This window comes from Anomaloglossus baeobatrachus, chromosome 2 (genome assembly GCF_048569485.1).
Source record: "Anomaloglossus baeobatrachus isolate aAnoBae1 chromosome 2, aAnoBae1.hap1, whole genome shotgun sequence".
In the NCBI taxonomy this organism is placed as follows: domain Eukaryota; kingdom Metazoa; phylum Chordata; class Amphibia; order Anura; family Aromobatidae; genus Anomaloglossus; species Anomaloglossus baeobatrachus.
The window spans coordinates 782,905,604-782,932,848 of record NC_134354.1 but is presented as its reverse complement, the minus strand read 5'-3'; positions in this window follow the sequence as shown (position 1 = coordinate 782,932,848).

Here is a 27,245-nt window from a genome sequence, read left to right as displayed (position 1 = left end):
TGGGTGATAGGAGAGGGAATCAGTGGGTTATAGGAGAGGGAATCAGTGGGTGATAGGAGGGGGAATCAGTGGGTTATAGGAGAGGGAATCAGTGGGTTATAGGAGAGGGAATCAGTGGGTGATAGGAGAGGGAATCAGTGGGTTATAGGAGAGGGAATCAGTGGGTTATAGGAGAGGGAATCAGTGGGTTATAGGAGAGGGAATCAGTGGGTTATAGGAGAGGGAATCAGTGGGTGATAGGAGAGGGAATCAGTGAATTATAGGAGAGGGAATCAGTGGGTTATAGGAGAGGGAATCAGTGGGTTATAGGAGGAAGAATCAGTGGGTTATAGGAGGGGGAATCAGTGGGTTATAGGAGGGGGAATCAGTGGGTTATAGGAGGGGGAATCAGTGGGTTATAGGAGGGGGAATCAGTGGGTTATAGGAGGGGGAATCAGTGGGTTATAGGAGAGAGAATCAGTGGGTTATAGGATGGGGAATCAGTGGGTTATAGGAGAGGGAATCAGTGGGTGATAGGAGAGGGAATCAGTGGGTGATAGGAGGGGGAATCAGTGGGTTATAGGAGGGTGAATCAGTGGGTTATAGGAGAGGGAATCAGTGTGATATAGAATGGGGAATGAATCAGTGGGTTATAGGAGAGGGAATCAGTGGGTTGTAGGAGAGGGAATCAGTGGGTTATAGGATGGAGAATTAGTGGGTTATAGGATGGGGAATCAGTGGGTTATAGGAGAGGGAATCAGTGGGTTATAGGATGGAGAATCAGTGGCTTATAGGATGAAGATTCAGTGGGTTATAGGATGGGGAATCAGTGGGTGATAGGAGAGGGAATCAGTGTGTGATAGGAGAGGGAATCAGTGGGTGATAGGATAGATAATCAGTGGGTGATAGGAGAGGGAATCAGTGGGTTATAGGAGGGGGAATCAGTGGGTTATAGGTGAGGGAATCAGTGGGTTATAGGAGGGGGAATCAGTGGGTTATAGAATTGGGAATGAATCAGTGGGTTATAGGAGAGGGAATCAGTGAGTTATAGGAGGGGGAATCAGTGGGTTATAGGAGAGGGAATCAGTGGGTTATAGAATGGGGAATGAATCAGTGGGTTATAGGAGAGGGAATCAGTGGGTTATAGTAGATGGAATCAGTGGGTTATAGGATGGGGAAATCAGTGGGTTATAGGATGGGGAAATCAGTGGGTTATAGGATGGAGAATCAGTGGGTTATAGGATTGGGAAATCAGTGGGTTATAGGATGGGGAATCAGTGGGTTATAGGAGAGGGAATCAGTGGGTTATAGGATGGAGAATCAGTGGGTTATAGGAGAGGGAATCAGTGGGTTATAGGATGGAGAATCAGTGTGTTATAGGATGGGGAATCAGTGGGTTATAGGAGGGGGAATCAGTGGGTTATAGGAGGGGGAATCAGTGGGTTATAGGAGAGGGAATCAGTGGGTTATAGGATGGAGAATCAGTGTGTTATAGGATGGGGAATCAGTGGGTTATAGGAGGGGGAATCAGTGGGTTATAGGAGGGGGAATCAGTGGGTTATAGGAGAGGGAATCAGTGGGTTATAGAATGGGGAATGAATCAGTGGGTTATAGGAGGGGGAATCAGTGGGTTATAGGAGGGGGAATCAGTGGGTTATAGGAGGGGGAATCAGTGGGTTATAGAATGGGGAATGAATCAGTGGGTTATAGGATGGGGAAATCAGTGGGTTATAGGAGAGGGAATCAGTGGGTTATAGGAGGGGAATCAGTGGGTTATAGGATGGGGAATCAGTGGGTTATAGGAGAGGGAATCTGTGGGTGATAGGATGGGGAATCAGTGGGTGCTAGGAGAGGGAATCAGTGGATTATAGGAGAGAGAATCAGTGGGTTATAGGATGCGGAATCAGTGGGTTATAGGAGGGGGAATCAGTGGGTTATAGGTGAGGGAATCAGTGGGTTATAGGAGGGGGAATCAGTGGGTTATAGAATTGGGAATGAATCAGTGGGTTATAGGAGAGGGAATCAGTGAGTTATAGGAGGGGGAATCAGTGGGTTATAGGAGAGGGAATCAGTGTGTTATAGATTTGGGAATGAATCAGTGGGTTAAAGGAGAGGGAATCAGTGGGTTATAGTAGATGGAATCAGTGGGTTATAGGATGGGGAAATCAGTGGGTTATAGGATGGGGAAATCAGTGGGTTATAGGATGGAGAATCAGTGGGTTATAGGATTGGGAAATCAGTGGGTTATAGGAGAGGGAATCAGTGGGTTATAGGATGGAGAATCAGTGGGTTATAGGATGGAGAATCAGTGGGTTAAAGGATGGGGAATCAGTGGGTTATAGGAGGGGGAATCAGTGGGTTATAGGAGGGGGAATCAGTGGGTTATAGGAGAGGGAATCAGTGGGTTATAGAATGGGGAATGAATCAGTGGGTTATAGGAGGGGGAATCAGTGGGTTATAGGAGGGGGAATCAGTGGGTTATAGGAGGGGGAATCAGTGGGTTATAGAATGGGGAATGAATCAGTGGGTTATAGGATGGGGAAATCAGTGGGTTATAGGAGAGGGAATCAGTGGGTTATAGGAGGGGGAATCAGTGGGTTATAGGATGGGGAATCAGTGGGTTATAGGATGGGGAATCTGTGGGTGATAGGAGAGGGAATCAGTGGGTGCTAGGAGAGGGAATCAGTGGGTGATAGGATAGATAATCAGTGGGTGATAGGAGAGGGAATCAGTGGGTTATAGGAGGGGGAATCAGTGGGTTATAGGAAAGGGAATCAGTAGGTTATAAGATGGAGAATCAGTGGGTTATAGGAGAGGGAATCAGTGGGTTATAGGATGCGGAATCAGTGGGTTATAGGATGGGGAATCAGTGGGTGATAGGAGAGGGAATCAGTGGGTGATAGGAGAGGGAATCAGTGGGTGATAGAATGGGGAATGAATCAGTGGGTTATAGGAGAGGGAATCAGTGGGTTGTAGGAGAGGGAATCAGTGGGTTATAGGATGGAGAATTAGTGGGTTATAGGATGGGGAATCAGTGGGTTATAGGAGAGGGAATCAGTGGGTTATAGGATGGAGAATCAGTGGCTTATAGGATGAAGATTCAGTGGGTTATAGGATGGGGAATCAGTGGGTGATAGGAGAGGGAATCAGTGTGTGATAGGAGAGGGAATCAGTGGGTGATAGGATAGATAATCAGTGGGTGATAGGAGAGGGAATCAGTGGGTTATAGGAGGGGGAATCAGTGGGTTATAGGTGAGGGAATCAGTGGGTTATAGGAGGGGGAATCAGTGGGTTATAGAATTGGGAATGAATCAGTGGGTTATAGGAGAGGGAATCAGTGAGTTATAGGAGGGGGAATCAGTGGGTTATAGGAGAGGGAATCAGTGGGTTATAGAATGGGGAATGAATCAGTGGGTTATAGGAGAGGGAATCAGTGGGTTATAGTAGATGGAATCAGTGGGTTATAGGATGGGGAAATCAGTGGGTTATAGGATGGGGAAATCAGTGGGTTATAGGATGGAGAATCAGTGGGTTATAGGATTGGGAAATCAGTGGGTTATAGGATGGGGAATCAGTGGGTTATAGGAGAGGGAATCAGTGGGTTATAGGATGGAGAATCAGTGGGTTATAGGAGAGGGAATCAGTGGGTTATAGGATGGAGAATCAGTGTGTTATAGGATGGGGAATCAGTGGGTTATAGGAGGGGGAATCAGTGGGTTATAGGAGGGGGAATCAGTGGGTTATAGGAGAGGGAATCAGTGGGTTATAGGATGGAGAATCAGTGTGTTATAGGATGGGGAATCAGTGGGTTATAGGAGGGGGAATCAGTGGGTTATAGGAGGGGGAATCAGTGGGTTATAGGAGAGGGAATCAGTGGGTTATAGAATGGGGAATGAATCAGTGGGTTATAGGAGGGGGAATCAGTGGGTTGTAGGAGGGGGAATCAGTGGGTTATAGGAGGGGGAATCAGTGGGTTATAGAATGGGGAATGAATCAGTGGGTATAGGATGGGGAAATCAGTGGGTTATAGGAGAGGGAATCAGTGGGTTATAGGAGGGGGAATCAGTGGGTTATAGGATGGGGAATCAGTGGGTTATAGGAGAGGGAATCTGTGGGTGATAGGAGAGGGAATCAGTGGGTGCTAGGAGAGGGAATCAGTGGATTATAGGAGAGAGAATCAGTGGGTTATAGGATGCGGAATCAGTGGGTTATAGGAGGGGGAATCAGTGGGTTATAGGTGAGGGAATCAGTGGGTTATAGGAGGGGGAATCAGTGGGTTATAGAATTGGGAATGAATCAGTGGGTTATAGGAGAGGGAATCAGTGAGTTATAGGAGGGGGAATCAGTGGGTTATAGGAGAGGGAATCAGTGTGTTATAGATTTGGGAATGAATCAGTGGGTTAAAGGAGAGGGAATCAGTGGGTTATAGTAGATGGAATCAGTGGGTTATAGGATGGGGAAATCAGTGGGTTATAGGATGGGGAAATCAGTGGGTTATAGGATGGAGAATCAGTGGGTTATAGGATTGGGAAATCAGTGGGTTATAGGAGAGGGAATCAGTGGGTTATAGGATGGAGAATCAGTGGGTTATAGGATGGAGAATCAGTGGGTTAAAGGATGGGGAATCAGTGGGTTATAGGAGGGGGAATCAGTGGGTTATAGGAGGGGGAATCAGTGGGTTATAGGAGAGGGAATCAGTGGGTTATAGAATGGGGAATGAATCAGTGGGTTATAGGAGGGGGAATCAGTGGGTTATAGGAGGGGGAATCAGTGGGTTATAGGAGGGGGAATCAGTGGGTTATAGAATGGGGAATGAATCAGTGGGTTATAGGATGGGGAAATCAGTGGGTTATAGGAGAGGGAATCAGTGGGTTATAGGAGGGGGAATCAGTGGGTTATAGGATGGGGAATCAGTGGGTTATAGGATGGGGAATCTGTGGGTGATAGGAGAGGGAATCAGTGGGTGCTAGGAGAGGGAATCAGTGGGTGATAGGATAGATAATCAGTGGGTGATAGGAGAGGGAATCAGTGGGTTATAGGAGGGGGAATCAGTGGGTTATAGGAAAGGGAATCAGTAGGTTATAAGATGGAGAATCAGTGGGTTATAGGAGAGGGAATCAGTGGGTTATAGGATGCGGAATCAGTGGGTTATAGGATGGGGAATCAGTGGGTGATAGGAGAGGGAATCAGTGGGTGATAGGAGAGGGAATCAGTGGGTGATAGGATAGATAATCAGTGAGTGATAGGAGAGGGAATCAGTGGGTTATAGGAGGGGGAACCAGTGGGTTATAGGATGGGGAATCAGTGGGTGATAGGAGAGGGAATCAGTGGGTGATAGGAGAGGGAATCAGTGGGTGATAGGATAGATAATCAGTGAGTGATAGGAGAGGGAATCAGTGGGTTATAGGAGGGGGAATCAGTGGGTTATAGGAGGGGGAATCAGTGGGTTATAGGAGAGGGAATCAGTGGGTTATAGAATGGGGAATGAATCAGTGGGTTATAGGAGGGGGAATCAGTGGGTTATAGGAGGGGGAATCAGTGGGTTATAGGAGGGGGAATCAGTGGGTTATAGAATGGGGAATGAATCAGTGGGTTATAGGATGGGGAAATCAGTGGGTTATAGGAGAGGGAATCAGTGGGTTGTAGGAGAGGGAATCAGTGGGTTATAGGATGGGGAAATCAGTGGGTTATAGGATGGGGAAATCAGTGGGTTATAGGATGGGGAAATCAGTGGGTTATAGGATGGAGAATCAGTGGGTTATAGGATGGGGAAATCAGTGGGTTATAGGATGGGGAATCAGTGGGTTATTGGAGAGGGAATCAGTGGGTTATAGGAGAGGGAATCAGTGGGTTATAGGAGAGGGAATCAGTGGGTTATAGGATGGAGAATCAGTGGGTTATAGGATGGGGAATCAGTGGGTTATAGGATGGGGAAATCAGTGGGTTATAGGATGGGGAAATCAGTGGGTTATAGGATGGGGAATCAGTGGGTTATAGGATGGGGAATCAGTGGGTTATAGGAGAGGGAATCAGTGGGTTATAGGATGGGGAATCAGTGGGTTGTAGGAGAGGGAATCATTGGGTTATAGGATGGGGAAATCAGTGGGTTATAGGAAAGAGAATCAGTGGGTTATAGGATGGGGAATCAGTGGGTTATAGGAGAGGGAATCAGTGGGTCATAGGATGGGGAATCAGTGGGTTATAGGAAAGGGAATCAGAGGGTTATAGGAGAGGGAATCAGAGGGTTATAGGATGGAGAATCAGTGGGTTATAGGAGAGGGAATCAGTGGGTTAAAGGAGGGGGAATCAGTGGGTTATAGGATGGGGAATCAGTGGGTTATAGGAGAGGGAATCTGTGGGGGATAGGAGAGGGAATCAGTGGGTGCTAGGAGAGGGAATCAGTGGGTTATAGGAGAGGGAATCAGTGGGTTATAGGAGGGGGAATCAGTGGGTTATAGGAAAGGGAATCAGTAGGTTATAGGAGATGGAATCAGAGGGTTATAGGATGGAGAATCAGTGGGTTATAGGAGAGGGAATCAGTGGGTTATAGGAGAGGGAATCAGTGGGTTATAGGATGGGGAATCAGTGGGTGATAGAAGAGGGAATCAGTGGGTGATAGGAGAGGGAATCAGTGGGTGATAGGATAGATAATCAGTGAGTGATAGGAGAGGGAATCAGTGGGTTATAGGAGGGGGAATCAGTGGGTTATAGGAGGGGGAATCAGTGGGTTATAGGAGAGGGAATCAGTGGGTTATAGAATGGGGAATGAATCAGTGGGTTATAGGAGGGGGAATCAGTGGGTTATAGGAGGGGGAATCAGTGGGTTATAGGAGAGGGAATCAGTGGGTTGTAGGAGAGGGAATCAGTGGGTTATAGGATGGGGAAATCAGTGGGTTATAGGATGGGGAAATCAGTGGGTTATAGGATGGAGAATCAGTGGGTTATAGGATGGGGAAATCAGTGGGTTATAGGATGGGGAATCAGTGGGTTATTGGAGAGGGAATCAGTGGGTTATAGGAGAGGGAATCAGTGGGTTATAGGAGAGGGAATCTGTGGGTTATAAGATGGAGAATCAGTGGGTTATAGGATGGGGAATCAGTGGGTTATAGGATGGGGAAATCAGTGGGTTATAGGATGGGGAAATCAGAGGGTTATAGGATGGGGAATCAGTGGGTTATAGGATGGGGAAATCAGTGGGTTATAGGATGGGGAATCAGTGGGTTATAGGAGAGGGAATCAGTGGGTTGTAGGAGAGGGAATCAGTGAGTTATAGGATGGGGAAATCAGTGGGTTATAGGAAAGGGAATCGGTAGGTTATAGGATGGGGAATCAGTGGGTTATAGGAGAGAGAATCAGTAGGTTATAGGATGGGGAATCAGTGGGTTATAGGAGAGGGAATCAGAGGGTTATAGGATGGGGAATCAGTGGGTTATAGGATGGGGAATCAGTGGGTTATAGGATGGGGAATCAGTGTGTTATAGGATGGAGAATCAATGGGTTATAGGAGAGGGAATCAGTAGGTTATAGGAGAGAGAATCAGTAGGTTATAGGATGGGGAATCAGTGGGTTATAGGAGAGGGAATCAGAGGGTTATAGGAGAGAGAATCAGTGGGTTATAGGATGAGGAATCGGTGGGTTATAGGAGAGGGAATCAGTGGGTTATAGGAGAGAGAATCAGTGGGTTATAGGATGGGGAATCGGTGGGTTATAGGAGAGGGAATCAGTGGGTTATAGGAGAGAGAATCAGTAGGTTATAGGATGGGGAATCAGTGGGTTATAGGATGGGGAATCAGTGGGTTATAGGATGGGGAATCAGTGGGTTATAGGATGGGGAAACAGTGGGTTATAGGATGGGGAATCAGTGGGTTATAGGAGGGGGAATCAGTGGGTTATAGGAGGGGGAATCAGTGGGTTATAGGATGGGGAAACAGTGGGTTATAGGATGGGGAAACAGTGGGTTATAGGATGGGGAATCAGTGGGTTATAGGAGGGGGAATCAGTGGGTTATAGGAGAGGGAATTAGTTGGTTATAGGAGAGGGAATCAGTGGGTTATAGGATGGGGAATCAGTGGGTTATAGGAGGGGGAATCAGTGTGTTATAGGAGAGGGAATCAGATGGTTATAGGATGGGGAATCAGTGGGTTATAGGATGGGGAAACAGTGGGTTATAGGATGGGGAATCAGTGGGTTATAGGAGGGGGAATCAGTGGGTTATAGGAGAGGGAATTAGTTGGTTATAGGAGAGGGAATCAGTGGGTTATAGGATGGGGAATCAGTGAGTTATAGGATGGAGAATCAGTGGGTTATAGGATGAAGAATCAGTGGGTTATAGGAGAGGGAATTAGTGGGTTATAGGATGGGGAATCAGTGGGTTATAGGAGAGGGAATCAGTGGGTTATAGGATGGGGAAACAGTGGGTTATAGGATGGGGAATCAGTGGGTTATAGGATGGGGAATCAGTGGGTTATAGGATGGGGAATCAGTGGGTTATAGGATGGGGAAACAGTGGGTTATAGGATGGGGAATCAGTGGGTTATAGGATGGGGAATCAGTGGGTTATAGGAATGGGAATCAGTTGGTTATAGGATGGGGAATCAGTGGGCTATAGGATGGGGAATCAGAGGGTTATAGGATGGGGAAACAGTGGGTTATAGGATGGGGAATCAGTGGGTTATAGGACGGGGAATCAGAGGGTTATAGGATGGGGAATCAGTGGGCTATAGGATGGGGAATCAGTGGGTTATAGGATGGGGAATCAGAGGGTTATAGGAGAGGGAATCAGTGGGTTATAGGATGGGGAATCAGTGGGCTATAGATGGAGAATCAGTGGGTTATGGGATGGGGAATCAGTGGGTTATGGGATGGGGAATCAGAGGGTTATAGGATGGGGAATCAGAGGGTTTTAGGATGGGGAATCATTGGGCTATAGATGGAGAATCAGTGGGTTATGGGATGGGGAATCAGTGGGTTATGGGATGGGGAATCAGAGGGTTATGGGATGGGGAATCAGTTGGTTATAGGATGGGGAATCAGTGGGTTATAGGATGGGGAATCAGAGGGTTATAGGAGGGGGAATCAGTGGGCTATAGATGGAGAATCAGTGGGTTATGGGATGGGGAATCAGTGCGTTATGGGATGGGGAATCAGAGGGTTATAGGATGGGGAAATCAGTGGGTTATAGGATGGGGAAATCAGTGGGTTATAGGATGGGGAAATCAGTGGGTTATAGGAAAGGGAATCAGTGGGTTATAGGATGGGGAATCAGTGGGTTATAGGTGAGGGAATCAGTGGGTTATAGGATGAAGAATCAGTGGGTTACAGGAGGGGAAATCAGTGGGTTACAGGAGGGGGAATCAGTGGGTTACAGGAGGGGGAATCAGTGGGTTACAGGAGGGGGAATCAGTGCGTTATAGGATGGGGAATCAGTGGGTTATAGGAGGGGGAATCAGTGGGTTATAGGAGAGGAAATCAGTGGGTTATAGGAGGGGGAATCAGTGGGTTATAGGAGAGGAAATCAGTGGGTTATAGGAGGGGGAATCAGTGGGTTATAGGATGGGGAATGAATCAGTGGGTTATAGGAGAGGGAATCAGTGGGTTATAGGATGGGGAATCAGTGGGTTATAGGAGAGGGAATCAGTGGGTTATAGGATGGAGAATCGGTGGGTTATAGGAGAGGGATTCAGTGGGTTATAGGAGGGGGAATCAGTGGGTTATTGGAGAGGGAATCAGTGGGTTATAGGATGGGAAATCAGTGGGTTATAGGATGGGGAATCAGTGGGTTATAGGAGAGGGAATCAGTGGGTTATAGGATGGGGAATCAGTGGGTTATAGGAGAGGGAATCAACGGGTTATAGGATGGTGAATCGGTGGGTTATAGGAGAGGGAATCAGTGGGTTTTAGGAGAGAGAATCAGTGGGTTTTAGGAGAGAGAATCAGTGGGTTATAGGAGAGAGAATCAGTGGGTTATAGGAGAGGGAATCAGTGGGTTATAGGAGGGGGAAATCAGTGGGTTATAGGAAAGGGAATCAGTGGGTTTTAGGATGGGGAATCAGTGGGTTATAGGAGAGGGAATTAGTGGGTTATAGGATGGGGAATCAGTGGGTTATAGGATGGGGAATCAGTGGGTTATAGGATGGGGAAACAGTGGGTTATAGGATGGGGGAATCATTGGGTTATAGGATGGGGAATCAGTGGGTTGTAGGAGAGGGAATCAGTGGGTTATAGGAGAGGGAATCAGTGGGTTATAGGAGGGGGAATCAGTGGGTTATAGGAGAGGGAATCAGTGGGTTATAGGAGGGGGAATCAGTGGGTTATAGGAGGGGGAATGAGTGGGTTATAGGAGAGGGAATCAGTGGGTTATAGGATGGAGAATCAGTGGGTTATAGGAGAGGGAATCAGTGGGTTATAGGATGGGGAATCAGTGGGTGATAGGAGAGGGAATCAGTGGGTTATAGGATGAAGAATCAGTGGGTTATAGGATGGGGAATCAGTGGGTTATAGGAGAGGGAATCAATGGGTTATAGGAGAGAATCAGAGGGTTATAGGAGGGGGAATCAGTGGGTTATAGGATGGGGAATCAGTGGGTTATAGGAGAGGGAATCAGTGGGTTATAAGATGGGGGAATCAGTGGGTTATAGGAGGGGGAATCAGTGGGTTATAGGAGAGGGAATCAGTGGGTTATAGGAGAGGGAATCAGTGGGTTATAGGAGAGGGAATCAGTGGGTTATAGGAGAGGGAATCAGTGGGTTATAGGAGGGGGAATCAGTGGGTTATAGGAGGGGGAATCAGTGGGTTATAGGAGGGGGAATCAGTGGGTTATAGGATGGGGGAATCAGTGGGTTATAGGAGAGGAAATCAGTGGGTTATAGGAGGGGGAATGAATCAGTGGGTTATAGGAGAGGGAATCGGTGGGTTATAGGATGGAGAATCGGTGGGTTATAGGAGAGGGAATCGGTGGGTTATAGGATGGAGAATCGGTGCGTTATAGGAGAGGGAATTCATGGGTTATAGGATGGAGAATCGGTTGGTTATAGGAGAGGGATTCAGTGGGTCATAGGATGGGGAAATCAGTGGGTTATAGGATGGGGAAATCAGTGGGTTATAGGATGGGGAAATCAGTGGGTTATAGGATGGGGAAATCAGTAGGTTATAGGAAAGGGAATCAGTGGGTTATAGGATGGGGAATCAGTGGGTTATAGGATGGAGAATCAGTGGGTTATAGAAGGGGGAATCAGTGGGTTATAGGATGGGGAATCAGTGGGTTATAGGATGGGGAATCAGTGGGTTATAGGAGAGGGAATCAGTGGGTTATAGGAGGGGGAATCAGTGGGTTATAGGATGGGGAATCAGTGGGTTATAGGAGAGGGAATCAGTGGGTTATAGGAGAGAATCAGAGGGTTATAGGATGGGGAATCAGTGGGTTATAGGAGGGGGAATCAGTGGGTTATAGGAGGGGGAATCAGTGGGTTATAGGAGGGGGAATCAGTGGGTTATAGGAGAGGAAATCAGTGGGTTATAGGATGGGGAATTAATCAGTGGGTTATAGGAGAGGGAATCAGTGGGTTATTGGATGGGGAATGAATCAGTGGGTTATAGGAGAGGGAATCAGTGGGTTATAGGATGGAGAATCGGTGGGTTATAGGAGAGGGAATCAGTGGGTTATAGGATGGAGAATCGGTGGGTTATAGGAGAGGGAATCAGTGGGTTATAGGATGCAGAATCGGTGGGTTATAGGAGAGGGAATCAGTGGGTTATAGGATGGGGAAATCAGTGGGTTATAGGATGGGGAAATCAGTGGGTTATAGGATGGGGAAATCAGTGGGTTATAGGATGGGAAAATCAGTGGGTTATAGGAAAGGGAATCAGTGGGTTATAGGATGGGGAATCAGTGGGTTATAGGAGAGGGAATCAGTGGGTTATAGGAGAGGGAATCAGTGGATTATAGGATGGAGAATCAGTGGATTATAGGATGAAGAATCAGTGGATTATAGGATGAAGAATCAGTGGGTTATAGGATGGAGAATCAGTGGATTATAGGATGAAGAATCAGTGGATTATAGGATGAAGAATCAGTGGGTTACAGGAGGGGGAATCAGTGGGTTACAGGAGGGGGAATCAGTGGGTTATAGGAGGGGGAAACAGTGGGTTATAGGAGGGGGAATCAGTGGTTTATAGGAGAGGAAATCAGTGGGTTATAGGAGGGGGAATCAGTGGGTTATAGGATGGGGAATGAATCAGTGGGTTATAGGAGAGGGAATCAGTGGGTTATAGGATGGGGAATCAGTGGGTTATAGGAGAGGGAATCAGTGGGTTATAAGATGGAGAATCGGTGGGTTATAGGAGAGGGAATCAGTGGGTTTTAGGAGAGAGAATCAGTGGGTTTTAGGAGAGAGAATCAGTGGGTTATAGGAGAGGGAATCAGTGGGTTATAGGAGGGGGAAATCAGTGGGTTATAGGAGGGGGAATTAGTGGGTTATAGGATGGGGAATCAGTGGGTTATAGGAGAGGATATCAGTGGGTTATAGGATGGGGAATCAGTGGGTTATAGGCTGGGGAATCAGTGGGTTGTAGGAGAGGGAATCAGTGGGTTACAGGAGGGGGAATCAGTGGGTTATAGGAGAGGGAATCAGTGGGTTATAGGAGGGGGAATCAGTGGGTTATAGGAGGGGGAATGAGTGGGTTATAGGATGGAGAATCAGTGCGTTATAGGAGAGGGAATCAGTGGGTTATAGGATGGAGAATCAGTGGGTTATAGGAGGGGGAATTAGTGGGTTATAGGAGAGGGAATCAGTGGGTTATAGGATGGGGGAATCAGTGGGTTATAGGAGGGGGAATCAGTGGGTTAAATGAGGGGGAATCAGTGGGTTATAGGAGAGGGAATCAGTGGGTTATAGGAGAGGGAATCAGTGGGTTATAGGAGAGGGAATCAGTGGGTTATAGGAGGGGGAATCAGTGGGTTATAGGAGGGGGAATCAGTGGGTTATAGGAGGGGGAATCAGTGGGTTATAGGAGAGGGAATCAGTGGGTTATAGGATGGGGGAATCAGTGGGTTATAGGAGAGGAAATCAGTGGGTTATAGGAGGGGGAATGAATCAGTGGGTTATAGGAGAGGGAATCGGTGGGTTATAGGATGGAGAATCGGTGGATTATAGGAGAGGGAATCGGTGGGTTATAGGATGGAGAATCGGTGGGTTATAGGAGAGGGATTCAGTGGGTCATAGGAGGGGGAATCAGTGGGTTATAGGAGAGGGAATCAGTGGGTTATAGGAGCTGGAATCAGTGGGTTATAGGATGAGGAAATCAGTGGGTTATAGGATGGGGAAATCAGTGGGTTATAGGATGGGGAAATCAGTGGGTTATAGGATGGGGAAATCAGTAGGTTATAGGAAAGGGAATCAGTGGGTTATAGGATGGGGAATCAGTGGGTTATAAAAGAGGGAATCAGTGGGTTATAGGATGGAGAATCGGTGGGTTATAGGAGAGGGAATCAGGGAATCAGTGGGTTATAGGAGAGGGAATCAGTGGGTTATAGGAGAGAGAATCAGTGGGTTATAGGAGAGGGAATCAGTGGGTTATAGGAGGAAGAATCAGTGGGTTATAGGAGGGGGAATCAGTGGGTTATAGGAGAGGGAATCAGTGGGTTATAGGAGGGGGAATCAGTGGGTTATAGGAGGGGGAATCAGTGGGTTATAGGAGGGGGAATCAGTGGGTTATAGGAGGGGGAATCAATGGGTTATAGGAGGGGGAATCAGTGGGTTATAGGAGAGAGAATCAGTGGGTTATAGGAGAGAATCAGAGGGTTATAGGATGGGGAATCAGTGGGTTATAGGAGAGGGAATCAGTGGGTGATAGGAGAGGGAATCAGTGGGTGATAGGAGGGGGAATCAGTGGGTTATAGGAGGGGGAATCAGTGGGATATAGGAGAGGGAATCAGTGTGATATAGAATGGGGAATGAATCAGTGGGTTATAGGAGAGGGAATCAGTGGGTTGTAGGAGAGGGAATCAGTGGGTTATAGGATGGAGAATCAGTGGGTTATAGGAGGGGGAATCAGTGGGTTATAGGAGAGGGAATCAGTGGGTTATAGGATGGAGAATCAGTGGCTTATAGGATGAAGATTCAGTGGGTTATAGGATGGGGAATCAGTGGGTGATAGGAGAGGGAATCAGTGGGTGATAGGAGAGGGAATCAGTGTGTGATAGGAGAGGGAATCAGTGGGTGATAGGATAGATAATCAGTGGGTGATAGGAGAGGGAATCAGTGGGTTATAGGAGGGGGAATCAGTGGGTTATAGGTGAGGGAATCAGTGGGTTATAGGAGGGGGAATCAGTGGGTTATAGAATTGGGAAAGAATCAGTGGGTTATAGGAGAGGGAATCAGTGAGTTATAGGAGGGGGAATCAGTGGGTTATAGGAGAGGGAATCAGTGGGTTATAGAATGGGGAATGAATCAGTGGGTTATAGGAGAGGGAATCAGTGGATTATAATAGATGGAATCAGTGGGTTATAGGATGGGGAAATCAGTGGGTTATAGGATGGGGAAATTAGTGGGTTATAGGATGGAGAATCAGTGGGTTATAGGATTGGGAAATCAGTGGGTTATAGGATGGGGAATCAGTGGGTTATAGGAGAGGGAATCAGTGGGTTATAGGATGGAGAATCAGTGGGTTATAGGATGGAGAATCAGTGTGTTATAGGATGGGGAATCAGTGGGTTATAGGAGGGGGAATCAGTGGGTTATAGGAGGGGGAATCAGTGGGTTATAGGAGAGGGAATCAGTGGGTTATAGAATGGGGAATGAATCAGTGGGTTATAGGAGGGGGAATCAGTGGGTTATAGGAGGGGGAATCAGTGGGTTATAGGAGGGGGAATCAGTGGGTTATAGAATGGGGAATGAATCAGTGGGTTATAGGATGGGGAAATCAGTGGGTTATAGGAGAGGGAATCAGTGGGTTATAGGAGGGGGAATCAGTGGGTTATAGGATGGGGAATCAGTGGGTTATAGGAGAGGGAATCTGTGGGTGATAGGAGAGGGAATCAGTGGGTGCTAGGAGAGGGAATCAGTGGATTATAGGAGAGAGAATCAGTGGGTTATAGGATGCGGAATCAGTGGGTTATAGGAGGGGGAATCAGTGGGTTATAGGTGAGGGAATCAGTGGGTTATAGGAGGGGGAATCAGTGGGTTATAGGAGAGGGAATCTGTGGGTGATAGGAGAGGGAATCAGTGGGTGCTAGGAGAGGGAATCAGTGGGTGATAGGATAGATAATCAGTGGGTGATAGGAGAGGGAATCTGTGGGTTATAGGAGGGGGAAATCAGTGGGTTATAGGATGGGGAAATCAGTGGGTTATAGGATGGGGAATCAGTGGGTTATAGGATGGGGAATCAGTGGGTTATAGGAGAGGGAATCAGTGGGTTATAGGATGGGGAATCAGTGGGTTGTAGGAGAGGGAATCATTGGGTTATAGGATGGGGAAATCAGTGGGTTATAGGAAAGAGAATCAGTGGGTTATAGGATGGTGAATCAGTGGGTTATAGGAGAGGGAATCAGTGGGTCATAGGATGGGGAATCAGTGGGTTATAGGAGAGGGAATCAGAGGGTTATAGGAGAGGGAATCAGAGGGTTATAGGATGGAGAATCAGTGGGTTATAGGAGAGGGAATCAGTGGGTTAAAGGAGGGGGAATCAGTGGGTTATAGGATGGGGAATCAGTGGGTTATAGGAGAGGGAATCTGTGGGTGATAGGAGAGGGAATCAGTGGGTGCTAGGAGAGGGAATCAGTGGGTGATAGGATAGATAATCAGTGGGTGATAGGAGAGGGAATCAGTGGGTTATAGGAGAGGGAATCAGTGGGTTATAGGAGGGGGAATCAGTGGGTTATAGGAAAGGGAATCAGTAGGTTATAGGATGGGGAATCAGAGGGTTATAGGAGAGGGAATCAGATGGTTATAGGAGATGGAATCAGAGGGTTATAGGATGGAGAATCAGTGGGTTATAGGAGAAAGAATCAGTGGGTTATAGGAGGGGGAATCAGTGGGTTATAGGATGGGGAATCAGTGGTTGATAGGAGAGGGAATCAGTGGGTGATAGGAGAGGGAATCAGTGGGTGATAGGATAGATAATCAGTGAGTGATAGGAGAGGGAATCAGTGGGTTATAGGAGGGGGAATCAGTGGGTTATAGGAGGGGGAATCAGTGGGTTATAGGAGAGGGAATCAGTGGGTTATAGAATGGGGAATGAATCAGTGGGTTATAGGAGGGGGAATCAGTGGGTTATAGGAGGGGGAATCAGTGGGTTATAGGAGGGGGAATCAGTGGGTTATAGAATGGGGAATGAATCAGTGGGTTATAGGATGGGGAAATCAGTGGGTTATAGGAGAGGGAATCAGTGGGTTGTAGGAGAGGGAATCAGTGGGTTATAGGATGGGGAAATCAGTGGGTTATAGGATGGGGAAATCAGTGGGTTATAGGATGGAGAATCAGTGGGTTATAGGATGGGGAAATCAGTGGGTTATAGGATGGGGAATCAGTGGGTTATTGGAGAGGGAATCAGTGGGTTATAGGAGAGGGAATCAGTGGGTTATAGGAGAGGGAATCTGTGGGTTATAAGATGGAGAATCAGTGGGTTATAGGATGGGGAATCAGTGGGTTATAGGATGGGGAAATCAGTGGGTTATAGGATGGGGAAATCAGAGGGTTATAGGATGGGGAATCAGTGGGTTATAGGATGGGGAAATCAGTGGGTTATAGGATGGGGAATCAGTGGGTTATAGGAGAGGGAATCAGTGGGTTGTAGGAGAGGGAATCAGTGGGTTATAGGATGGGGAAATCAGTGGGTTATAGGAAAGGGAATCGGTAGGTTATAGGAGGGGGAATCAGTGGGTTATAGGAGAGAGAATCAGTAGGTTATAGGATGGGGAATCAGTGGGTTATAGGAGAGGGAATCAGAGGGTTATAGGATGGGGAATCAGTGGGTTATAGGATGGGGAATCAGTGGGTTATAGGATGGGGAATCAGTGGGTTATAGGATGGAGAATCAGTGGGTTATAGGAGAGGGAATCAGTAGGTTATAGGAGAGAGAATCAGTAGGTTATAGGATGGGGAATCAGTGGGTTATAGGAGAGGGAATCAGAGGGTTATAGGAGAGAGAATCAGTGGGTTATAGGATGGGGAATCGGTGGGTTATAGGAGAGGGAATCAGTGGGTTATAGGAGAGAGAATCAGTGGGTTATAGGATGGGGAATCGGTGGGTTATAGGAGAGGGAATCAGTGGGTTATAGGAGAGAGAATCAGTAGGTTATAGGATGGGGAATCAGTGGGTTATAGGATGGGGAAACAGTGGGTTATAGGATGGGGAATCAGTGGGTTATAGGATGGGGAATCAGTGGGTTATAGGATGGGGAAACAGTGGGTTATAGGATGGGGAATCAGTGGGTTATAGGAGGGGGAATCAGTGGGTTATAGGAGGGGGAATCAGTGGGTTATAGGATGGGGAATCAGTGGGTTATAGGATGGGGAAACAGTGGGTTATAGGATGGGGAATCAGTGGGTTATAGGAGGGGGAATCAGTGGGTTATAGGAGAGGGAATTGGTTGGTTATAGGAGAGGGAATCAGTGGGTTATAGGATGGGGAATCAGTGGGTTATAGGAGGGGGAATCAGTGGGTTATAGGAGAGGGAATCAGATGGTTATAGGATGGGGAATCAGTGGGTTATAGGATGGGGAAACAGTGGGTTATAGGATGGGAAATCAGTGGGTTATAGGAGGGGGAATCAGTGGGATATAGGAGAGGGAATTAGTTGGTTATAGGAGAGGGAATCAGTGGGTTATAGGATGGGGAATCAGTGGGTTATAGGATGGAGAATCAGTGGGTTATAGGATGGGGAATCAGTGGGTTATAGGAGGGGGAATCAGTGGGTTATAGAATGGGGAATGAATCAGTGGGTTATAGGATGGGGAAATCAGTGGGTTATAGGAGAGGGAATCAGTGGGTTATAGGAGGGGGAATCAGTGGGTTATAGGATGGGGAATCAGTGGGTTATAGGAGAGGGAATCTGTGGGTGATAGGAGAGGGAATCAGTGGGTGCTAGGAGAGGGAATCAGTGGGTGATAGGATAGATAATCAGTGGGTGATAGGAGAGGGAATCAGTGGGTTATAGGAGGGGGAATCAGTGGGTTATAGGAAAGGGAATCAGTAGGTTATAAGATGGATAATCAGTGGGTTATAGGAGAGGGAATCAGTGGGTTATAGGATGCGGAATCAGTGGGTTATAGGATGGGGAATCAGTGGGTGATAGGAGAGGGAATCAGTGGGTGATAGGAGAGGGAATCAGTGGGTGATAGGATAGATAATCAGTGAGTGATAGGAGAGGGAATCAGTGGGTTATAGGAGGGGGAACCAGTGGGTTATAGGATGGGGAATCAGTGGGTGATAGGAGAGGGAATCAGTGGGTGATAGGATAGATAATCAGTGAGTGATAGGAGAGGGAATCAGTGGGTTATAGGAGGGGGAATCAGTGGGTTATAGGAGGGGGAATCAGTGGGTTATAGGAGAGGGAATCAGTGGGTTATAGAATGGGGAATGAATCAGTGGGTTATAGGAGGGGGAATCAGTGGGTTATAGGAAGGGGAATCAGTGGGTTATAGGAGGGGGAATCAGTGGGTTATAGAATGGGGAATGAATCAGTGGGTTATAGGATGGGGAAATCAGTGGGTTATAGGAGAGGGAATCAGTGGGTTGTAGGAGAGGGAATCAGTGGGTTATAGGATGGGGAAATCAGTGGGTTATAGGATGGGGAAATCAGTGGGTTATAGGATGGGGAAATCAGTGGGTTATAGGATTTAGAATCAGTGGGTTATAGGATGGGGAAATCAGTGGGTTATAGGATGGGGAATCAGTGGGTTATTGGAGAGGGAATCAGTGGGTTATAGGAGAGGGAATCAGTGGGTTATAGGAGAGGGAATCAGTGGGTTATAGGATGGAGAATCAGTGGGTTATAGGATGGGGAATCAGTGGGTTATAGGATGGGGAAATCAGTGGGTTATAGGATGGGGAAATCAGTGGGTTATAGGATGGGGAATCAGTGGGTTATAGGATGGGGAATCAGTGGGTTATAGGATGGGGAATCAGTGGGTTATAGGAGAGGGAATCAGTGGGTTATAGGATGGGGAATCAGTGGGTTGTAGGAGAGGGAATCATTGGGTTATAGGATGGGGAAATCAGTGGGTTATAGGAAAGAGAATCAGTGGGTTATAGGATGGGGAATCAGTGGGTTATAGGAGAGGGAATCAGTGGGTCATAGGATGGGGAATCAGTGGGTTATAGGAGAGGGAATCAGAGGGTTATAGGAGAGGGAATCAGAGGGTTATAGGATGGAGAATCAGTGGGTTATAGGAGAGGGAATCAGTGGGTTAAAGGAGGGGGAATCAGTGGGTTATAGGATGGGGAATCAGTGGGTTATAGGAGAGGGAATCTGTGGGTGATAGGAGAGGGAATCAGTGGGTGCTAGGAGAGGGAATCAGTAGGTGATAGGATAGATAATCAGTGGGTGATAGGAGAGGGAATCAGTGGGTTATAGGAGAGGGAATCAGTGGGTTATAGGAGGGGGAATCAGTGGGTTATAGGAAAGGGAATCAGTAGGTTATAGGATGGGGAATCAGAGGGTTATAGGAGAGGGAATCAGATGGTTATAGGAGATGGAATCAGAGGGTTATAGGATGGAGAATCAGTGGGTTATAGGAGAGGGAATCAGTGGGTTATAGGAGGGGGAATCAGTGGGTTATAGGATGGGGAATCAGTGGGTGATAGGAGAGGGAATCAGTGGGTGATAGGAGAGGGAATCAGTGGGTGATAGGATAGATAATCAGTGAGTGATAGGAGAGGGAATCAGTGGGTTATAGGAGGGGGAATCAGTGGGTTATAGGAGGGGGAATCAGTGGGTTATAGGAGAGGGAATCAGTGGGTTATAGAATGGGGAATGAATCAGTGGGTTATAGGAGGGGGAATCAGTGGGTTATAGGAGGGGGAATCAGTGGGTTATAGGAGAGGGAATCAGTGGGTTATAGAATGGGGAATGAATCAGTGGGTTATAGGATGGGGAAATCAGTGGGTTATAGAATGGGGAATGAATCAGTGGGTTATAGGATGGGGAAATCAGTGGGTTATAGGAGAGGGAATCAGTGGGTTGTAGGAGAGGGAATCAGTGGGTTATAGGATGGGGAAATCAGTGGGTTATAGGATGGGGAATCAGAGGGTTATAGGAGAGGGAATCAGTGGGTTGTAGGAGAGGGAATCAGTGGGTTATAGGATGGGGAAATCAGTGGGTTATAGGATGGGGAAATCAGTGGGTTATAGGATGGAGAATCAGTGGGTTATAGGATGGGGAAATCAGTGGGTTATAGGATGGGGAATCAGTGGGTTATTGGAGAGGGAATCAGTGGGTTATAGGAGAGGGAATCAGTGGGTTATAGGAGAGGGAATCTGTGGGTTATAAGATGGAGAATCAGTGGGTTATAGGATGGGGAAATCAGTGGGTTATAGGATGGGGAAATCAGAGGGTTATAGGATGGGGAATCAGTGGGTTATAGGATGGGGAAATCAGTGGGTTATAGGATGGGGAATCAGTGGGTTATAGGAGAGGGAATCAGTGGGTTATAGGATGGGGAATCAGTGGGTTATAGGATGGGGAATCAGTGGGTTATAGGATGGGGAAACAGTGGTTATAGGATGGGGGAATCATTGGGTTATAGGATGGGGAATCAGTGGGTTGTAGGAGAGGGAATCAGTGGGTTATAGGAGAGGGAATCAGTGGGTTATAGGAGGGGGAATCAGTGGGTTATAGGAGAGGGAATCAGTGGGTTATAGGAGGGGGAATCAGTGGGTTATAGGAGGGGGAATGAGTGGGTTATAGGAGAGGGAATCAGTGGGTTATAGGATGGAGAATCAGTGGGTTATAGGAGAGGGAATCAGTGGGTTATAGGATGGGGAATCAGTGGGTGATAGGAGAGGGAATCAGTGGGTTATAGGATGAAGAATCAGTGGGTTATAGGATGGGGAATCAGTGGGTTATAGGAGAGGGAATCAATGGGTTATAGGAGAGAATCAGAGGGTTATAGGAGGGGGAATCAGTGGGTTATAGGATGGGGAATCAGTGGGTTATAGGAGAGGGAATCAGTGGGTTATAGGAGAGGGAATCAGTGGGTTATAGGATGGGGGAATCAGTGGGTTATAGGAGGGGGAATCAGTGGGTTATAGGAGAGGGAATCAGTGGGTTATAGGAGAGGGAATCAGTGGGTTATAGGAGAGGGAATCAGTGGGTTATAGGAGAGGGAATCAGTGGGTTATAGGAGGGGGAATCAGTGGGTTATAGGAGGGGGAATCAGTGGGTTATAGGAGGGGGAATCAGTCGGTTATAGGATGGGGGAATCAGTGGGTTATAGGAGAGGAAATCAGTGGGTTATAGGAGGGGGAATGAATCAGTGGGTTATAGGAGAGGGAATCGGTGGGTTATAGGATGGAGAATCGGTGGGTTATAGGAGAGGGAATCGGTGGGTTATAGGATGGAGAATCGGTGCGTTATAGGAGAGGGAATTCATGGGTTATAGGATGGAGAATCGGTTGGTTATAGGAGAGGGATTCAGTGGGTCATAGGATGGGGAAATCAGTGGGTTATAGGATGGGGAAATCAGTGGGTTATAGGATGGGGAAATCAGTGGGTTATAGGATGGGGAAATCAGTAGGTTATAGGAAAGGGAATCAATGGGTTATAGGATGGGGAATCAGTGGGTTATAGGAGAGGGAATCAGTGGGTTATAGGATGGAGAATCAGTGGGTTATAGGAGGGGGAATCAGTGGGTTATAGGATGGGTAATCAGTAGGTTATAGGAGAGGGAATCAGTGGGTTATAGGAGGGGGAATCAGTGGGTTATAGGATGGGGAATCAGTGGGTTATAGGAGAGGGAATCAGTGGGTTATAGGAGAGAATCAGAGGGTTATAGGATGGGGAATCAGTGGGTTATAGGAGGGGGAATCAGTGGGTTATAGGAGGGGGAATCAGTGGGTTATAGGAGAGGAAATCAGTGGGTTATAGGATGGGGAATGAATCAGTGGGTTATAGGAGAGGGAATCAGTGGGTTATTGGATGGAGAATGAATCAGTGGGTTATAGGAGAGGGAATCAGTGGGTTATAGGATGGGTAATCAGTGGGTTATAGGAGAGGGAATCAGTGGGTTATAGGATGGAGAATCGGTGGGTTATAGGAGAGGGAATCAGTGGGTTATAGGATGGGGAAATCAGTGGGTTATAGGATGGGAAAATCAGTGGGTTATAGGAAAGGGAATCAGTGGGTTATAGGATGGGGAATCAGTGGGTTATAGGAGAGGGAATCAGTGGGTTATAGGATGGGGAATCAGTGGGTTATAGGAGAGGGAATCAGTGGGTTATAGGATGGAGAATCAGTGGATTATAGGATGAAGAATCAGTGGGTTACAGGAGGGGGAATCAGTGGGTTACAGGAGGGGGAATCAGTGGGTTATAGGAGGGGGAATCAGTGGGTTATAGGATGGGGAATCAGTGGGTTATAGGAGGGGGAATCAGTGGGTTATAGGAGAGGAAATCAGTGGGTTATAGGAGGGGGAATCAGTAGGTTATAGGAGGGGGAATCAGTGGGTTATAGGATGGGGAATGAATCAGTGGGTTATAGGAGAGGGAATCAGTGGGTTATAGGATGGGGAATCAGTGGGTTATAGGAGAGGGAATCAGTGGGTTATAGGATGGAGAATCGGTGGGTTATAGGAGAGGGAATCAGTGGGTTTTAGGAGAGAGAATCAGTGGGTTTTAGGAGAGAGAATCAGTGGGTTATAGGAGAGGGAATCAGTGGGTTATAGGAGGGGGAAATCAGTGGGTTATAGGAAAGGGAATCAGTGGGTTATAGGATGGGGAATCAGTGGGTTATAGGAGAGGTAATCAGTGGGTTATAGGATGGGGAATCAGTGGGTTATAGGAGAGGGAATCAGTGGGTTATAGGAGGGGGAATTAGTGGGTTATAGGATGGGGAATCAGTGGGTTATAGGAGAGGATATCAGTGGGTTATAGGATGGGGAATCAGTGGGTTATAGGATGGGGAATCAGTGGGTTGTAGGAGAGGGAATCAGTGGGTTATAGGAGGGGGAATCAGTGGGTTATAGGAGAGGGAATCAGTGGGTTATAGGAGGGGGAATCAGTGGGTTATAGGAGGGGGAATGAGTGGGTTATAGGATGGAGAATCAGTGCGTTATAGGAGAGGGAATCAGTGGGTTATAGGATGGAGAATCAGTGGGTTATAGGAGAGGGAATCAGTGGGTTATAGGAGAGGGAATCAGTGGGTTATAGGATGGGGGAATCAGTGGGTTATAGGAGGGGGAATCAGTGGGTTAAATGAGGGGGAATCAGTGGGTTATAGGAGAGGGAATCGGTGGGTTATAGGAGAGGGAATCAGTGGGTTATAGGAGAGGGAATCAGTGGGTTATAGGAAGGGGAATCAGTGGGTTACAGGAGGGGGAATCAGTGGGTTATAGGAGGGGGAATCAGTGGGTTATAGGAGAGGGAATCAGTGGGTTATAGGATGGGGGAATCAGTGGGTTATAGGAGAGGAAATCAGTGGGTTATAGGAGGGGGAATGAATCAGTGGGTTATAGGAGAGGGAATCGGTGGGTTATAGGATGGAGAATCGGTGGGTTATAGGAGAGGGAATCGGTGGGTTATAGGATGGAGAATCGGTGGGTTATAGGAGAGGGATTCAGTGGGTCATAGGAGGGGGAATCAGTGGGTTATAGGAGAGGGAATCAGTGGGTTATAGGAGCGGGAATCAGTGGGTTATAGGATGGGGAAATCAATGGGTTATAGGATGGGGAAATCAGTGGGTTATAGGATGGGGAAATCAGTGGGTTATAGGATGGGGAAATCAGTGGGTTATAGGAAAGGGAATCAGTGGGTTATAGGATGGGGAATCAGTGGGTTATAGGAGAGGGAATCAGTGGGTTATAGGATGGAGAATCGGTGGGTTATAGGAGAGGGAATCAGGGAATCAGTGGGTTATAGGAGAGGGAATCAGTGGGTTATAGGAGAGAGAATCAGTGGGTTATAGGAGAGGGAGTCAGTGGGTTATAGGATGGAGAATCGGTGGGTTATAGGAGAGGGAATCAGTGGGTTATAGGAGAGAGAATCAGTGGGTTATAGGAGAGGGAATCAGTGGGTTATAGGATGGAGACTCGGTGGGTTATAGGAGGGGGAAATCAGTGGTTTATAGGAAAGGGAATCAGTGGGTTATAGGAGGGGGAAATCAGTGGGTTATAGGAGAGGTAATCAGTGGGTTATAGGATGGGGAATCAGTGGGTTATAGGAGGGGGAATTAGTGGGTTATAGGATGGGGAATCAGTGGGTTATAGGAGAGGATATCAGTGGGTTATAGGATGGGGAATCAGTGGGTTATAGGATGGGGAATCAGTGGGTTGTAGGAGAGGGAATCAGTGGGTTATAGGAGGGGGAATCAGTGGGTTATAGGAGAGGGAATCAGTGGGTTATAGGAGGGGGAATCAGTGGGTTATAGGAGTGGGAATGAGTGGGTTATAGGATGGAGAATCAGTGGGTTATAGGAGAGGGAATCAGTGGGTTATAGGATGGAGAATCAGTGGGTTATAGGAGAGGGAATCAGTGGGTTAGAGGAGAGGGAATCAGTGGGTTATAGGAGAGGGAATCAGTGGGTTATAGGATGGGGGAATCAGTGGGTTATAGGAGGGGGAATCAGTGGGTTAAATGAGGGGGAATCAGTGGGTTATAGGAGAGGGAATCAATGGGTTATAGGAGAGGGAATCAGTGGGTTATAGGAGAGGGAATCAGTGGGTTATAGGAGAGGGAATCAGTGGGTTATAGGAGGGGGAATCAGTGGGTTATAGGAGGGGGAATCAGTGGGTTATAGGAGGGGGAATCAGTGGGTTATAGGAGGGGGAATCAGTGGGTTATAGGAGGGGGAATCAGTGGGTTATAGGATGGGGGAATCAGTGGGTTATAGGAGAGGAAATCAGTGGGTTATAGGAGGGGGAATGAATCAGTGGGTTATAGGAGAGGGAATCGGTGGGTTATAGGATGGAGAATCGGTGGGTTATAGGAGAGGGAATCGGTGGGTTATAGGATGGAGAATCGGTGGGTTATAGGAGAGGGAATTCATGGGTTATAGGATGGAGAATCGGTGGGTTATAGGAGAGGGATTCAGTGGGTCATAGGAGGGGGAATCAGTGGGTTATAGGAGAGGGAATCAGTGGGTTATAGGAGCGGGAATCAGTGGGTTATAGGATGGGGAAATCAGTGGGTTATAGGATGGGGAAATCAGTGGGTTATAGGATGGGGAAATCAGTGGGTTATAGGATGGGGAAATCAGTAGGTTATAGGAAAGGGAATCAGTGGGTTATAGGATGGGGAATCAGTGGGTTATAGGAGAGGGAATCAGTGGGTTATAGGATGGAGAATCGGTGGGTTATAGGAGAGGGAATCAGTGGGTTATAGGAGAGAGAATCAGTGGGTTATAGGAGAGGGAATCAGTGGGTTATAGGATGGAGAATCGGTGGGTTATAGGAGGGGGAAATCAGTGGGTTATAGGAAAGGGAATCAGTGGGTTATAGGATGGGGAATTAGTGGGTTATAGGATGGGGAATCAGTGGGTTATAGGAGAGGGAATTAGTGGGTTATAGGATGGGGAATCAGTGGGTTATAGGATGGGGAATCAGTGGGTTATAGGATGAGGAAACAGTGGGTTATAGGATGGGGGAATCAGTGGGTTATAGGATGGGGAATCAGTGGGTTGTTGGAGAGGGAATCAGTGGGTTATAGGAGGGGGAATCAGTGGGTTATAGGAAAGGGAATCAGTGGGTTATAGGAGGGGGAATCAGTGGGTTATAGGAGGGGGAATCAGTGGGTCATAGGAGAGGGAATCAGTGGGTTATAGGAGAGAATCAGAGGGTTATAGGATGGGGAATCAGTGGGTTATAGGATGGGGGAATCAGTGGGTTATAGGAGAGGGAATCAGTGGGTTATAGGAGTGAGAATCAGTGGGTTATAGGATGGGGAAATCAGTGGGTTATAGGATGTGGAAATCAGTAGGTTATAGGAAAGTTAATCAGTGGGTTATAGGATGGGGAATCAGTGGATTATAGGATGAAGAATCAGTGGGTTATAGGAGAGGGAATCAGTGGGTTATAGGAGGGGGAATCAGTGGGTTATAGGAGGGGGAATCAGTGGGTTATAGGAGGGGGAATCAGTGGGTTATAGGAGGGGGAATCAGTGGGTTATAGGAGGGGGAATCAGTGGGTTATAGGAGGGGGAATCAGTGGGTTATAGGAGAGGAAATCAGTGGGTTATAGGAGGGGGAATCAGTGGGTTATAGGAGAGGAAATCAGTGGGTTATAGGATGGGGAATCAGTGGGTTATAGGAGAGGGAATCAGTGGGTTATAGGATGGAGAATCAGTGGGTTATAGGAGAGGGAATCAGTGGGTTATAGGATGGAGAATCAGTGGGTTATAGGATGGGGAATCAGTGGGTTGTAGGAGAGGGAAACAGTGGGTTATAGGATGGGGGAATCAGTGGGTTGTAGGAGAGGGAATCAGTGGGTTGTAGGATGGGGAAATCAGTGGGTTATAGGATGGGGAAACAGTGGGTTATAGGATGGGGAATCAGTGGGTTAAAGGATGGGGAATCAGTGGGTTATAGGAGGGGGAATCAGTTGGTTATAGGAGAGGGAATCAGTGGGTTATAGGAGAGGGAATCAGTGGGTTATAGGATGGGGAATCAGTGGGTTATAGGATGGGGAATCAGTGGGTTATAGGAGAGGGAATCAGTGGGTTATGGGATGGGGAATCAGTGGGTTATAGGAGATGGAATCAGTGGGTTATAGGAGAGGGAATCAGTGGGTTATGGGATGGGGAATCAGTGGGTTATGGGATGGGGAATCAGTGGGTTATAGGAGAGGGAATCAGTGGGTTATGGGATGGGAAATCAGTGGGTTATGGGATGGGGAATCAGTGGGTTATAGGAGAGGGAATCAGTGGGTTATGGGATGGGAAATCAGTGGGTTATGGGATGGGGAATCAGTGGGTTATAGGAGAGGGAATCAGTGGGTTATGGGATGGGAAATCAGTGGGTTATGGGATGGGGAATCAGTGGGTTATAGGAGAGGGAATCAGTGGGTTATGGGATGGGAAATCAGTGGGTTATGGGATGGGGAATCAGTGGGTTATGGGAT